This window comes from Octodon degus, unplaced genomic scaffold (assembly GCF_000260255.1).
Source record: "Octodon degus isolate 3935 unplaced genomic scaffold, OctDeg1.0 scaffold00079, whole genome shotgun sequence".
Lineage (NCBI taxonomy): Eukaryota > Metazoa > Chordata > Mammalia > Rodentia > Octodontidae > Octodon > Octodon degus.
This window is the reverse complement of record NW_004524655.1, coordinates 1,932,920-1,949,074: the sequence shown is the minus strand read 5'-3', so window position 1 is coordinate 1,949,074 and position 16,155 is coordinate 1,932,920.

Sequence of the window (16,155 nt, the reverse complement as noted above, 5' to 3'; positions counted from 1 at the left end):
TTTTTCTTTTCTTTTTCCGGCAGGGTCTTGCTAAGTTGCTAAGTCCCCTAGGCTGAGCTGCAATTGCAATCCTACCATCTCAGCCTCCCACATGTGCTGGGATTACGGGCATGCGCTACCATACCAGGCTCCAGGAAGGGTTTCCAGTAAGGGGTAGAGGGCAGTGGTTTTGCATTTCAGGATTGGTGTCCTCCGGATGGAGATGGGATTTGGATGGCTGTGGGTAGGCGAGTGGAGACTGCTAGGGCCCCAGGGCATGGCTGTCTTGAGGAAGTTTTGCTCATTCCTGAAACTGGACAGCTCTTCCTCAGAGGCCTTTTCCACTGACCCGTTTTTCTGCTCCGAAACATTTCTTTCTTTGTCCATGCTTGACAGTGCGGCCTGGCTGTGTTGCTGCTTAGGCCAACACGCAACCTCGGGGCACCAAACACTCAAACTAAGGCAAAAGCCAGAGGCCGTGGTGCACACCTGTGGTCCTAGCTACCCAGGGGGCTGAGCCAGGATGATTTGCAGATTCAAGCCCAACCTGGGAAATTCAGCAAGCCTCTGTCTCAAAAATTAAAAAAAAAAATTATGCATAAAAATAAATTTTTTAAAAATCACATTTTTATAAAAGGGGTTAGTGTGAAATAGGTGAGCATATTTCTACATAGGCAAGGCCCTGGGCTCAATCCTCAGTACTATCAAAATAAGATATATAACATGAAGTTTAAATAAAGTGAAAGACTTAGACTCTGAGTCTAAGTCTTTAGACTTAAAGGCCCCGGTGGGGGCCTTTAGATGACCATGGCCCGGGTGCTACCTCGTGTCAGACCCACTGCCCCATCTGCTGCTGACTTGAGCCTGCTGCATCAGCCCCTTTCACTCACTCCCCATCCCCTGATCTCGCCACCCCAGACTGCTGTGCGTGAGCCGCCCTTCTGCCCAGGTGGGGATGCCTGTCAAGAGACTGTCCTTCCCTAGTGGAGTTGAGCTGGAGGTGCAGGAAGAGCCACTGGACTCTTGAAAATTGAAGTCACAGGGACCGGAAGAGTCACAGGGACTGGACATGGTTGGTCCTGATGTATCAGTTCCTGGAGCCTTGAAGAGTGCACCCCACTCCCTGTCTTTTCTGAGTCTCTTCTTCGGCATTTATGAGCTACTTGGTCATGTTTTTTGGTTTGTTCATTTGTTTTGTGACAGGGTCTCGTGCTCCAGCTCATGCTAGCCTCGAACTCTGAATGTAGCCAAGGGTGGCCCTGAGTTTGTGGGGAACCTCCTGCCTCAGCCTCCCACAAGCTGGATTGTCACAAGCTGAAGGCTAGCGAGTTCAAAGCTAGCTGAACTACCTAATGAGACCCTGTCTCAAAAATACAACAACAAAAACAAAATGAAACAAAAATGGGTTCCACTGGTACAGGTATAGCACGTCACTGGGACCATGCTCAGCTGCCCAGGCAACTTCAAAGCGCTTGCCGCCCAGCTTCTGTGGTGCAGGTTTGACCACTGCTGCCCGTGACCCAGAAAATCCTAATGAGTCTCCTCATGGAGTCGGGCTCTTAAAGGGAGGGATGGGACTAATCCATAATGATCATAAAGCCCTGCCTTCATCAGTTTCAGAAAGTGGTCCTGGTTGAATCGGATTGAGACAGGGATGATTTATGCACATCAAGGCACCACTGCAAGAAGAGGGAACCACTGAGTTCGTGCGGTTTTAGATGTCACAACCCCAAGTCCCCCAGCCTGAGAGGGTCTCATGTTTTACTTGCTTGTCAGATTCATAAATCTGAGCCAGAGAAGGTAAAAAGAAACCCCAGCACACTCCCCGGAGTCTCCTGCCAAATATTTCCCTGCAATGGATTATTTATCTCTGGCTGCTCCTTGGTTTGGATCTCTGCAAGGGTTGCCCTCTGCTAATGGTGTCATGCTTATTTCTGGGTCGCTCAAGTCATCCTCAGAAGTGAGACCATTAGGCCATTCTGTTAAAAAATTAAACATTGAAGGATTCCACTGTGACCTTCACCTTTCCTACCATGGGGGAAGGTCAGAACCTCTCTGTGGCTTTTCCTGCTGGCTCTGGGGCCCTCTAGCACTGCTTCTGGGCCTCCTAGGTTCTTGAGAAATTTAGGTAAATGCCAGCTCCCCAGGAGGCTGCTTTCCGAAAGTGTCTTCCTGCACGACTGAATGGGAATGAATATGCGTTGTACTATAGAAAAATGCTATACCTGTACCAATGGAACCCACTTTTGTTTTGTTTTTGTTGTAGTTTTGAGACAGGATCTCACTAGAAGTTCAGACTAGCTTTGAACTCACCATGTGCGGGAGGCTGGTCTTGAGCTTGTGATAATCCTTTTGCCTCAGCCTCTGTAGTGCTGTGATTATGGGTGCGCATTCCCATGCCTGGCTCTAAGGGCTGGTGAGATAGCTCAGTGGGCTAAGCACCTGCTTTGGCAAGCACAGGGACTAGGGTTCGATCCCTGGTTCTGCATGCCATGCTGGCCCCACCCATGGGGCACGCTGAGCTGGCAATAGAGTCCAGGGGTGCTGGCCCACGCCTGTAATCCCAGGGCTGGGGAGGCTGAAAATAGGAGAATCACCACGAACCCTATCTGCGTAGTGAGATCCTATACCAAATACACAAATGGAACAGAAAAAAATCCCATGCCCAGCTCTGGGTCCCGTTTTTGCTACCTCTAATAAACACTATCTTTACAAGCAAAATCACATACACATATACACATATATTCACATCCATTTAAAGACATATTTTAAAAAGTAGAGGAACACACCAGCCTGCTAATGTAGTTATCTTTAAAGAGTGGAATGACAGCGAAATTCTTTTTCTACTTCATTTACAAAAAAGTATTGTCCTTCAGTGAGCATTAGTTGTGTGGTTAACCCACAGATAATTACATGTGTACAAAAAGAGATATATTACCAAAAGTATTGCATTCTGCAGGGAAGTACTGTTGTAATTATTTAGTTGCGGAGGTTTTAGAATATTAATATTTATGAACTAACATTTAATGTTGGTTCTCTATGTAAGATTTAGAAAGGGGTCTCTTAGTGAAGTGCCAGACTGGAACCTACATGAAGGCGGGGTTTGTGTTTACTTGTGTAGTCCCAGGATTCAGCAAATAACTAAGGAAAGAAAAGCAGGGAGGGAGAGAGGGAGAGAGAGTTAGGCAGTGTGGAATAGTGGGCAGCACTGAAGGAGGCAGTCAGTATTTCTAGCTTTCAATTACAGCTTTGATTTGAACAAGCTGGGTGATCTTGCACAAGTCATTTCTCACTTGAGCCTTGATTTCTCCCACCTGTAAAATGAGACGAGGTACTAAGCTGGTCTTTGGGGGTTGCTGAACTCTGGCCCACAGAGCCAGAGCTGGCCCACGGCTTGCTTTTGTCAATAAAGTTTTATTGAGACTCTCCATGCTTATTCATTTCCATATCATCTTTAGCCTCTTTAACACCACAGCGACAGGGTTGAGTAGTTGCCACCAGGACCTTACACTTGGTCACATTGAAATACTCTGTAGGCCTTTACCGAATAAGTTGGGAGGGGGCTGGTCTAGATAACTATTGACTGAATCTGTGTGAGAATCTGAGTTGCCCAGGATTTGTTTTCCACTCCTAAGACTTTAGGGGTGAGGATTTGTATTTTTCTTTCTGGTTAATCTTAACCTAACCCAGAAAGGGAAAGGAGGGGATGGGAATCAGCCTTGGGACATCTGCCCAGCGCACGGCGCAGCTCCCTTTGCACCCCCAGCCTGTGCTCATCTGAGAGGACGAATTTGAGGGGAAGGGATGAACAGCTGCCCTTCTAGGATGATGCTCTCAGGCTAGAAAATGAGGCAGCGTTGGCGCCTTTGAGTGATGGATGCACAGGCCCCTCTTGTCCTGTCCTGTCTCGTACGCCTGCTTATGGACATTTCTGAACAGTGACCTTCATCGATTCTCGGAAATGTTTTTCCTTCCTGTGCAAAATCATCACAATCATTTTCCAGAAGCTGTTTGGGTGATGGGACTCGGCTTGCATGTGTGTGCTTTTCCCTCTGATGTCACTGCGCTGCTGAGCCTGGGCTCCTGAATTATAGATTAAATCCTTCTCTGTGCTGTTTAACTTGACCCAGGGATGCAATAGCCCTTTCAGCTGACCCTGCACCTTCCTAAGCTAGGCTTTAGGCAAGATGGCGCTCGTTATCCAGACAAATGACCCTCTCCGGCTCCAGCTGTGGTTAACGTGGCTCCAGAACCTCCTCCCACTTAAGAGAACACAGAATCAGAAGCATCCGTGGTCCTGCATTCTCAGGGAAGACAAACGCTAGGCCAGTGAGATCTGAAGTACTGGAACTGTGTGTGACTGATCCTGGTAATTTCTGTTCTCTCTGGGACATAACAAGAGCTTATTCCAAATCACCGATTCCATTTCCTGTTAACGTACAAGTCACGATCCCGGGCCAGCTGCTTGGTCTTGGCTTGCTGTTGGGGAATCTATCCCCTTTTGACTCCCATATCTTGGCTAGGCAGAACACAAAGGGAACCAAATATTTCCAACTACTCCCCTCCTGGCCCTATCTGATTGACCAGCGCCTTCTAGATCCAAGCTTTAAGTCTCCTCCTCCGCAGCCCACAAGGTCCTTGTCTTCCCCTGAGGCTACTGAAAGGAGCTGGTATGAGACAAAGACCAAAGAGAGAAGGAAGTAGTTTTATTTTGCATATTGGCTCCATATCTTTTAATGTCTTCTTCCTCCAGGATGAAACAAAAGAATGGGTATTTGTTGGGTGTGGTGGCACATGCCTGAAACATCAGCTACTTGGGAACCTGAGACAGGAAGATTGCAATGTTAAGGGTAGCCAGGGCACTTTAGCGAGGTCCTGTCTTTAATAAATAAGTAAATGGATCAGCAGTTCCCTATACTGGAAATAAAGTAAATTAGAAGAATGGGTGTAAAGTGCTTTCTGAAGCAATGAGTCTCAACCTAGCATTGTCACATGAGTGAGTTAGAATACAGGTTCCATTACGTAGACCCTGCTCAGGCCAGGGGCTATGCATTTCTAAGACTCTCTCAGTGTTGATGCTACTGGCCTGAGGAACACACCTTGAAAAGCAAAGTTGGGCATTGTGATAAGGTTTGAGTAGTGCACTAGGTAACTGGACAAATGGTGGTTTCCCCTTCTGTACCAGGAGCTACTGATACTGACAAGAAATAAAAAAAGATTTCAGCCCCAGTCTTTAGGCCCAGCTGCCATGGATTCTGGGACTTCTGGTCTATCTCCCTCAGTGGGCAGAGGGTCAATGAAGATACAGGAAACACTGAGTTGATAACAACAACTGAGCATCTACTTCACTTTCCAAACCCCACCTTTTGGCTGGAGGGGCCTTTTATGGGACCTCATTGCTAGAGTATTTGTTCTTAGACCTTTTGCCCAAATAAGACTTGGTATGCAAATATATATGCGAGCAACAGATATGCAAATAATATATGCAAATAACATTGAGGTTATTTGCTGGGTACACGGTTGGTGTTCAATACATATTTGTTGGATGAATGGATGGTCTAGAGGAAGATCTGCTAGGCAATTTAACAGGGACCAAGTGTAGGCCTAGTTGTGCTTTTGATCTTGCATATCTAGCAGGATTTATGGGGTCATTAGGAAAATTCTGGTGGTGACTTTTTCTTCCTGAGTGAACAAAAGCGGTTCCCATAAAGACATTGGTGGTGCAACAGTGTTAGCAGAATCTTAGGTAGTATACATTATTGAAAGCCACAAAGTCAGACATACTTTTGTGCACTGCTTGGACTGTGTGGGAGAATACCACAAACTGGGTGGCTTAACCAACAGGGATTTATATTCGTTTGGCTCTGAAGACTGGACGTCCAATACTAAAGTGCCAGCAGAGTTGGTTTCAGGTGGTTCTTTGTCCTTTAGCTTGCAGAGGGTGGCTTCTTGCCATGCTCATGTGGCATTTGCCCTGTGTGCATGGGAGAAAGGGAGAGAGGGAGAGATGATCTCTAGTGTCTTACTGGGATTCCCAACTTATGGGATCAGACACCTGCCCTTCAGGACTTCAGGACTTCATTTATTCACCACTGCCTCCTTCAATTCCCATCTCTAAATACAGTCACACTAGGGGAAGTGGCTCCTTCAACAAATTAATTTAGAGGTGATAGCATTTGGTCCACACCCCTCCCCGGTTTTAGGAGCTTCTGAGCTGCCCATCTAACTCAAGGGCCATGGGCTTACGATAGACTACAAAGGAACGCAGGTGAAGTTGTGGTAGACACTCTAGGGTTCTCAGGAGCTAGGGTGCAGCTTGCACATGAGTGGTCACCCTGGAGGAGACCTGGCTCTTTGCTCTTTATGTCCTCCGGAGCACACAGCTCCTCTCCACCTCAGGCCTAACAGGCATATTTCCCTGATCAGCAGCTGCAGTTTATTTTTTCCCTTTCTCTAGTCTTCACCCTAATTCCCTTGAATACTTCTGTGACTCCAAGCTCCTGGGGTGGCAAAAGAGGTCACCCAGATCCTGTTTTGCTCTTTGCTGCAATTCCAGAGCCTTCCAGGTGCTCTGTGGTGTCTCCTGGCTTTAGACAACTTCATGACCTCGTGCCACAATCGAGGTTGCGGGTTTGTAGAGTCCAGAGCTGAGTGCATTGCCTTGGTTTCTTTCATTTGCAGAGGCAGCAAATATTCATGGGGTGTGTACTCCTGCCAGGCTCTGAGGACAAAGGCAGAGGTGAAGTCCTGCCTTCCTGAGGTCGCATTTAATGGTAGTGGTGGTAGAGCAGCTGCAACTGCAGTAAATGAAACAAATGGCTTACAGTTTTAGAGACTGACAAGTACTGTAAGGAAAATAAAACAGTAGGGTGTGAAAGAAGCAGAGAAGGCATAATGTTTGTTGAATGAATAAACAAGCGCTTATTCATATCAAGGGCTTCGCGATTGATATTTTCGCTTGTGGTAATCTGTCGAGTATGCAGCAGAGGCGTCAGGCACAGTCATGGGCTCCAACAACCTTAAGCGGCTTGAGAAATGTCGAACTTTTTATTGACATGCGGATATAAGAAATGTGAAAATTTTTAGGTATAAATCTTGCTAAAAGGTCATAGACCGAACACATCGACATCAAGGAACTGGATAGCAGCTGTGCCTGCACAACCTGCCCCACCCCATGTTCTCTTCTGATCACTGGCAACATCATCCTGGCTCCTGACTTATGCTGGGCGTTAAACCACCAGTGCCAGGAGGATGACAGAATCGGATGCCACAGAATCACTACTTCCCGTTTGTAGGACACAACTTGGACCCTAAATTGTGACTTTGCACCAAAACATGAGCCGGCTCAGTCCACACAGACTTGTTCAAGTCCCCTTTCCAAACACCAGCTTCTCAGCTTTTGTCTTTAACGGGCAGCCTCTGACAAGGAATTCTTAAGGTGCTCTCCCAGACCAGGCACCTCCACCCTCAGTGTAAGGGAGCCCGGTAGGGACAGTTTCTGTTCCAGTGATTTCATGAAACTCCTCCCCTTCTTGCTTCCATTTTATTTCACAATCTTGACTCAGTGATGGCCCACAGTCTTTTCTTTGCAGTAGGGTTTCAAATGAAATTCTCTGCCCTGAACCTGGAAAAACTTCTACAGCATGTGACGTCCAAGACCGTGTAACTAGCCACTTTCCTGGGAAGAAGGAGGCTCTGGGAGAACTGTGCTTTCTAGAATTCATCTTCCTTCCCAAGCAGGGCTGAGGCCCTGACTTCCAGTCCTGGCCAGAAGCCTTGGGGGTTAATCTTCCTAAATGACAATTAACAGGTGGGACATCCCGCAATCCCTGTGGCCAGACCCCTGGGTCTATAAATCTTCCGTGGGACCAATGCTCTAAATTCTTAATCAAGCCTGTTTCCTTTATTAATCTTCAAGAGCGGCAGTGATTTATAAGCAAGGCTTCCATTTGGTCTAGAAAATGAAATTCATTTCGCAAACCCCTAAGTGTGGTCCAAATCAATTGGGCATGATGCTTTTCTATTTCATGCTCTGTGTCACACTGATCTTTTAACTTGATTGTTCTATTACCAAGTATTCACTTAAAAGCCTCGGCTGGGTTTCCGTACATCACGAAAATAATATTATCCCCCACACAATGATCATTACTGATCCTAAGACTGGGCTTTTAGATGACGCAGTTGGAAGAGGACAGCGGCTGAGCCACTGGGGAAGGCAATAGGGCTTGGGTCATCAGGTGGCATGGCTCCTAAATGATGGGGAGACCGAGGGATGGGAGCAGCTAATGCAGGTGTCTGGATTTCCACCTGGACCCTGCCTAGTCAGGACAGTATCTCCAAGAACAGGGAAATGACAGTCGGAGAGTTGCAGGGCAGCAGCTGAAGACCCTAAGGGCACAGAGAGCTTCTGTTTGAGCCTAGCAAGATCAATCCCTTCACCTGTTTGCTGAGGACTGCCGTGAACCAGGCACTCTGGTGGACCTTTGGAACGCATCCGGGAATAAACAGACCAGACTGTCTAGGTAGGGCGATTGTGGAAATGTAACAGAAGGGTTGTTCACCACGTGCCCTCCGCTGGATGTGCAGTGGTGTGTTGCATTTCCTTTGCTTCTGTTTATAGGTGGCAGCAGGTGATTCCTTCCTTTTGGACATGGAAAACTCGGGACTAGGAAGGCTGAGTTGCCCAAGGTCACCTTAGCTAAGAGTAGGGCAGGGGCCAAACCCAGCTCTGCTGAGCCAGTCTGCTGTCTGTCTGTGTACTGGATTCGGGGGTGCAAGGGAGAGCTGGCGTATGGCGTGGGAAAGGCATGTGCAAGTTTCAAGAGGAAACCTGATCCCCGATATAGCAACGATGAGAGCTGGGGTCTTTGGAGAGGGAGGGGTCGGCCCTCATGAATGAACAAATGAATGAGCCCATTGTCGGATGAGTGGATGGATGGGTTACAGTGAACGTGGCTGCATGGGGAAAGCACCTGTCTAGCAAGATGGCTCTGTGCCTTGAGGTGTCCCACCGCGTAATCATGCAGCAAAGCAGCCTTGCCTGACACTTCCTGGTCTCCAGCACATTGAGCCCAACAAACTTCTATTCTTTATAAATTACCCAGTCTTGAGTATTTTGTCAGAGCAACAGAAAAGAGACAGACAACACATAGACAAGTGATTGCCGATTCCATTGAAGCCATGGGTAAGGATGGAGTGTCTACTCTGGGCAGACCTTCATTGCAGCTGGAGAAGAAAGAGTGAGTGTACACTGTATGCTGCAGGTGACAGGGCCCATCAAAGCACAGCATGGTAGAGTACCTTTGTGTGAATCTGGGTTCCATCCCCAGCACTGGGGAAAAAAAGACAACAACCAGAGCAAGGCCCAGGGTCAGGAGGCACAAGGTCGTAGACAGGCTACCCGCAGTGCTCATGCTGGGCTCCGGACCACACAGGACACGTGGGAGGTGTCAGACTGAGGGAGCTGGGGACCGGGAGAACTTGCAGGCACAGTGGCTTCCTGGTTCTCACCTGTTAGGATGCAGCAGAGCTGGTAGGAACTCTCTAGAGCAGGGAGGCAGGCTGAAGCCAAGCCCTAGGAACCCCTGGGGTGCTCTGAGGGGTGTGGGGCCTGCCGGAGGCTTTGGGACAGTGTTCTAAGATGTCAAGTCTCCTTGCTACAGGGAACTGCAGCATCGGCTTAGGTGGAGTGGAGAGTTTATTTTGTGGGTCAGAGGGGTAGGGTTCCAGGGCCTCCCACCACCTCCCAGGGGACATCATGTCTTACACAGGTGTCTGTCCTTGGGCTGGAAAGTCCTCTTTGGAGACACGGTGCTAGGGAACCACTGAAGGGCCATCTGAAAAGTATTAGTCACACGTTGGGACGCCCTGGGGAGTGATGCGCCAGCCCTGGGGGACAGGCAGCTGCTTTGGTGGTGCCCGTTCTGCGAGCCTTGTCAGCTGGTGTTGATCACACGGACGCCACACTGCCGCGGGGCTTGGAACAGGGGTTTAGGTGCAGTGGGATCTCGTGCTGCAGGGCCAGAGGGGTGGAAGGAGCTGTCTTCAAGTGACATCTCAGCCACCTTGCAAGGGAGCACACAGAAGCCCGGCAGAGGCAGGCTCAGTTTGGGCGAAAGGCCCTGCTGCGCAGCACGGCACCCTCACAGGGCAGCTACATGCACTTCGGGGTCCTTCTGCTGCTGTCACGGAGAAGTGAGGAGAGGGGGACAAGTGTCAGGTCTGCTAATGGGGGCCCTGGTGACCTGCTGGTGATAATGGTGTCAGATGCACGATAAAGACTCACCAGGGCAGGAAACACTCTGTGTTTACTGAGCAATTTTCTCAGCCTGGGTTCAAAGTGCAAATGGCTTGCGTTAAATGGAAATGCCTGGGACAGGGAGCAAGAGGGGCAGGGCTGAGGGAGACTAGAGGCCGCAGCTGAGAGCCGTCCCGCTCCTGTCACCTCCTTGAGCATCTTCCCCAGCACCCAGGAGCCTTCCGGGAGACACGCCAGTGCCTCAACAGTGGCCGCAGGAGTTCAGTCGCCCCTTCCCACCTCATTCCTCTGCAGCCACCATGGCTGTTTTGCTGGAGGAGGCTGGGCCAGCCACCCCGCTGCTGCCTCCGTGCCTTTGCGTGGCCTCACCCTGCCCGGAGCTCTCTCCCCACCCCTCCGCTCACCACTCTCTCCTCACTCACACTCTGTGCTGTGGCTCCTGGCTCTGCTCATGCCTGGCCAACCTGAGACCTCACCCTGCCCTCCTCACCCGGCCACTTCCGTCTACCCCCTCACCTCCTGTAACACTTGGCTTTGGACACCTGAAACTCCTTCCTTATTTCTCTCTTTCCATTTCAGACAGGGTCTCGCTAGGTCACTAAGGTGCCCATGCTGGGCTCAAGCTTGCAATCCTCCTGCCTCAGCCTCCCCAGGGTGGTGGGGTGACAGCGGCTCTCCTGAAAGCCAGGGTTAATTTCCTTCCCTGTTAATGCCTACAGTCCTTTTTCCCACTGCTAGAATATAAGCTCCACAATGGTGGCAACTTTTATTAATTTGGTGTCCTCTTGTCTTCCTCAGTGCATAACCTGGGCTGCCAGGACGTAGACATTCAGTCGAATTTATGTATACAATTCATCTAATTCTAGAACTCTCCTGTAGCAATGAGTTGACTTCATTTTGCGAATTAGGAAACTGAGACTCAGAGAGGTGGAGGCACAAACTCTAAGTCACACAGCTGTCGTCTACTTAGCACTCGTCAGTGCCCTGTAAATGTGCGGTGAATTCAGTGAGGGATGGAGTGGGTCACTCGGCTTCCTTAGAGTTTGCTCCTTGAGGTGAAGAAAGGGAATCTCTTCTCCTGATGCCCAACCGCGCATGTCTCTGTGAGGCTGTCCTTTCTCTAGGGTGAGTGTGGGAGGCACACGACTGGGTGGGAATCAAGCTGAGTCCCAGCTCAGGGACTTCGGTATGAGCCGCTGGGAGGGTCATGTTCTCTTTCTACTGTGCCTGCAGAATTGGGGCTTGGGGGTCCTGGTGGCTTTCTAGGAGCCACAAATGGACAGGCAGCCTGGGAAAGAAGCAGCCAAGAGGGCAGCAAGGCAGCCGTGTAGGAAAGAGGCGGATCCTTGGTAACCTCTGTTGAGGCCGGGAAGCGGCTGGGTCTGCAACTGAGCCTCAGAGCTCAGAAGCTACCTCGCTTCGCCTCAGCCAGTTTCAGCTGATTTCTGTGACCCGAAAGGCATGGTCTTTCTTTATCTTGGTCTTAGCCCTCCAGCAAAAAAGTATAAAAATCAGGTATAAAAAAGTAAAGCCATATTAATGTGCTGAGCTGTAAAAGGCTCAAATCAACAACTTCTGACATTGCCAGTCCTACGGATAACCCACTACTATTACGGAGTACTGGACTATATTGGATTATTTTGCTGAATTCACCTACAATATTTAAATGGCAAGGGAATACCCATCTCTGACAAAACTAAACCAAAAAAGGGGATATAAATGAAGGACCATTTTGTATCTCTACATACTATTTGGTTAGAAGAAAGATTTGTACCAATAGTGTTTGGACAGGATATCACGTCTGCATCTTGTACTATGAATAACCACTATGAAGACAACAATATGCAAAGTACTAATTATTGAAGCTGTCCTACTAAACGGTTTTGAAACTGTCCCATTGCTATTTGTTTCTCAATAAAATTAATAATAGAAAAAGGCGTCTCAATACCAATAGGCTCAGGTGCTAAACTGAAGTGAACAAATGGGGTTGTGTGTGCCCCACAGTCAGCAGAAGGGGGGTCGCTTCAGCCCTGCTAAGGAGAATTCACTGACACCTGATGTCACTTTTCAGCCACCTGAAGAGCGTTTTCCTTTATTTCTTTTAAAGGAGGAGTTGAGCTAGAAGATGCATGTTTTTGGCGTTTGGGGTGGTGCACAGTGGATGGTGCAGGAAGGCTTTCACTTCGGCCCTCTTGTGTACTGTCTTGAAAGCTGCAGCCCTGTCTGTGCAGAGCCACTGAGTGGCTTCGTGCCTTTCACCATAGCCTCTTTCAGCCCTTCTTTCCTCGGGATCGACTGCTGCCTATGGAAGTTTATCCTTTGGTATTCCATTCCTAGGGTCTTAGGTAGGTTTGGCAGATTGATTCATGCTAAATTCTAAATGGCTATTACTACAATGGTTACAGTTGAAAACCTTCAGGATATGTCTAGTAGGGAAGTACTTTAATCCAAAAAATGGGATGGCGGGGGCTGCTAGAGGACACCTGGGAGACTTTGAAGGAATTTTCTTCTAGGATAGCAGAAACATTTCCAGGATTTTTTTTGAACTAGGGCTTGAACTCAGGCCCTTGCACTTACCAGGCAAGTGCTCATTCTACGGAGCCATCTCCCCAGCCCCTATTCCCAGGATCTTATTCCACCTACACGAGTTTGATTTTCTTTTACCAGAGAAAGGTGGACGCTTCCCAAGCCTTGTGTGCTTCGAAGTCAGGGAGGAAAGGAGCCATGAGGGTCCAGCTGAGGCCTCTCTGTCTCTTCCCGCATGCCTGTCTCACAGGACCAGGTGTCCCTGGAGCCGGGAATAGCCCAGCGCTCGTCCCCAAGGTCAGCCTCCCCGGCCAAGGACTCAGAGGACAGGAGGGCCTATGCCCAGCAGCTGTGGGTTTCTACCTAGCACCTGATAAGCTGGGGCTGAGTTTAACAGCAGCCCATCCGATGGGACGCGGTTGCAGGAACAAGACGCTCCTATCGGTCCCCAGCGCGGGGCGATGGAGCCACGGACGCACTTAATGCACTGCTGGCCCAGGCCCAGGTGCTGGCGGCCCATTCCTCTCAAATTCCTCTGTAATCAGCTAAATTAGCCCCGTGGTGGAATAGCTCATCAAGCAGCAGCTCGTAGGATGGATTGATGGACGGTCACCTTTTCAAGGAGCTCCGGACTGGGGATAAAAGGCCCACTGGCTCATGAGGTTGCAATTCAGTGTTTTCCACCAAGTCAATAATCTTTCTTTTTCTACTGTCGTTCTTCTTGACTCCGAGCAGAAGGTGACCCATGGCACAGCAGGGGCAGGGATGCCTGTTCCCGGCTGGAAGGCAGAGCTTGTGTTTCCTGGGGCTTACCGGCCAGGCAGGCAGAATATCGCGGGGAAGCGAGGCCTGCCCTCTTGGATGCCACAAGGACCCAGGACAGACCTGGCCTTGGATGACCCCACAGGGGACAAGAAGCAGCGAGGTCTTAGGCTCTGCAAGGTCTCTCTGGTCACAAGCCATCCTGCATTGATTATGCAGAATAGAAAGGCCTAGTTGGCAGGAAGTGATGTTGGTACCTCTCCGGAGGCTGCTAGAGTTCACCTGTCAGACTCAGGGGCTGAGCTAAGGAGTTATCCCAGGCTTGAGACGCTCAACTGCCCACGTTTGAGGTCAGGCAGACAAACCTAGAACTTACTGCGTGGTCATCTCTGTCAGTAGAGAGGTTGTAGCAATCAGGAATTCACACCCGGCAGATGAAGGGGGGCAGTGACTGTCGCTAGTGTACCTGTATTATGTTATGAGTGTTGGTGCCCACAGCCTGGGAAGGCATTGCTGATGACAGGAGCTGCATTTCCAAGCAAGCCCACAGACGTGACTGTGAGAAACATGGAACATGGTGTAAGATGGTGGCTGGGTCTAGTTGGTGGTCCACACCTATAACAATAGCACTTGGGAGGCTGAGGCAGGGCTAGCCCAGCCTGGGTACATTTTTAACTTAGTAAGACCCTGTCTCGAAGTAAAAACTGAAAAAGGCTGGAGATTTCAGCCCAGGGCAAAGACCCTGGGTTCCATCTCCAGTCCCACAAACACCCCCACCCAGAGCTGCAAAACCACAAAAGCAGACCAACGGACACAAAGTGGCTTCCCGAGGAGGCAGGCAAAGAGGTTGAGCCCTGGTGTTTCCTGATATTTGAGAATGGGAGAAAGTAGGTCTGTCACATTGACATTACTGTCTGGAACAATAATGATGTAAAGACACTAGATGGTCAAACGACACCCGATAAGGAAACACTAGATTCTTCTGTCTGTCCCCAAACTCCAGCGAGTTGCAAATTATGTCTGGATTTTCCCACTGAGATGAGGGCAGGGGTGTGGAATCACCTTCTAGGTAAGGTCCCCTTACCAAGAGCTTGGGGATTGCTGGAGGCCTAGTAATGATTTTGGGAGAGACTTGCAAGTCTTTTTCATGTGATCTTAGGTTTAGTGTGTTTAGGTTTTTCTACTATTTTGAATGTACCTGGAAAAGCAAAGGAAAAATGAAACCAAGCAAAGGCAAACAAATGAAGGCTATGGCTTATGAAGTGAACTCTGTCCTGGGGTGTGTCTCGTCAGAAAAGGATCCCCACACCAAGTAAGTGTGGGGAAAGCTGTGCCTAATGAGATCCTTTTGGTTTGAGCACGCCAGAGGCTCTGATAAGTCCTGCACTAAAGGGATCCACGAGCAAAACAAATTTAATCTAGAACACACTAAAGCTAGAAATCTAGAGATCTAGAACCCTTTGCTTACTTACGACCATCACACAAAACAGAACAGCATTCCAGAAATAATCTGGGGCTCATTAAACTGGGGCACGATCCTTCGAGATAGTTAGACAGCAGCAATAAACCCTTGAGAATTTATTTCCTTGCTTTAGATAAGAATTCATCCTCTTCCTGTATGACACATACACAGGTTCTTATTGTGTGATCCTTTCTCAGGAGGTGTTGGTCTGATGGCCCGGTAGATTTGTGATCCGTTTCTGGCTCTGCTGGGAGCTGTGTACCTAAAACCGTCACTATGGAAATCAATGTAGTGTGTGGTGAATTAACTAATGGGCAGTTTGCGACAGCCAGCTGACCTGAGCCAGCGTGGTGCTGGGTGTGGAGGGCCCACCTGGGGACAGCTGCCAACAGCATAAAAGGAGACCTGGGAGGGAAGATGGTGCGCAGTTGGTTCTTTTGGAGAAGCGTGTCACATTGGTTTTCCTGAGATGACCTCAGCTGTTCCCATTATCCGTGGAGCGTGGGGCCTCACCTTTGCTGAAGGTGGCTGCAGTTCTCTTAAATCCTTAATGCCCAGTGCAATAAATCAGACACAGAGGTTAAATATTGCACAGTTTCTCTTGCATGAGAAAGGCAAAAGCTTTTGAAAGTTTAAAGAGAAAAATAAAAGATGGTGACGGGAATCAGGGAGCAGACTGAGGAAATGGAAGAGGGATCTAGGGATCGAAGGAACCCGGAGGGCAGGGGGCAAGGAGATACAGCAGGCGCAACTTTAGTATCGTACGACGAATACCTGCAACACGCGCCACAAACATGTACTAATACAAATACCTCCCAAGAGTGTGGCTCACGGGTGAGCTTGCGGAACGCCTATGAACGATGCATCCAGCCTCGGCAGCTATATCCGCGCAGCGCTGCCAGGCAGAAGTGCACGGGAAGTTACTCTGTGGCTGGGGTCTCGGCCTCACCCATTCCACCCATGGCGCTCGGGACACACGCCTGTCTGCAGTCTTCCGCAGGCCGGGAGGGTGGCCGCTGCAGCCAGCTTGCAGCAAGAGAGACCTCTGGAAACAGAGAGGGATGTGTTTCAGTTTCATGGATGAAAAAATTTCCCACCTTGTTGTATTTTAGCAAGACTCAGTGTGCGCTCGTAGAAACCCAAAGATGGTCTGGGTGTCCGGCGTGAA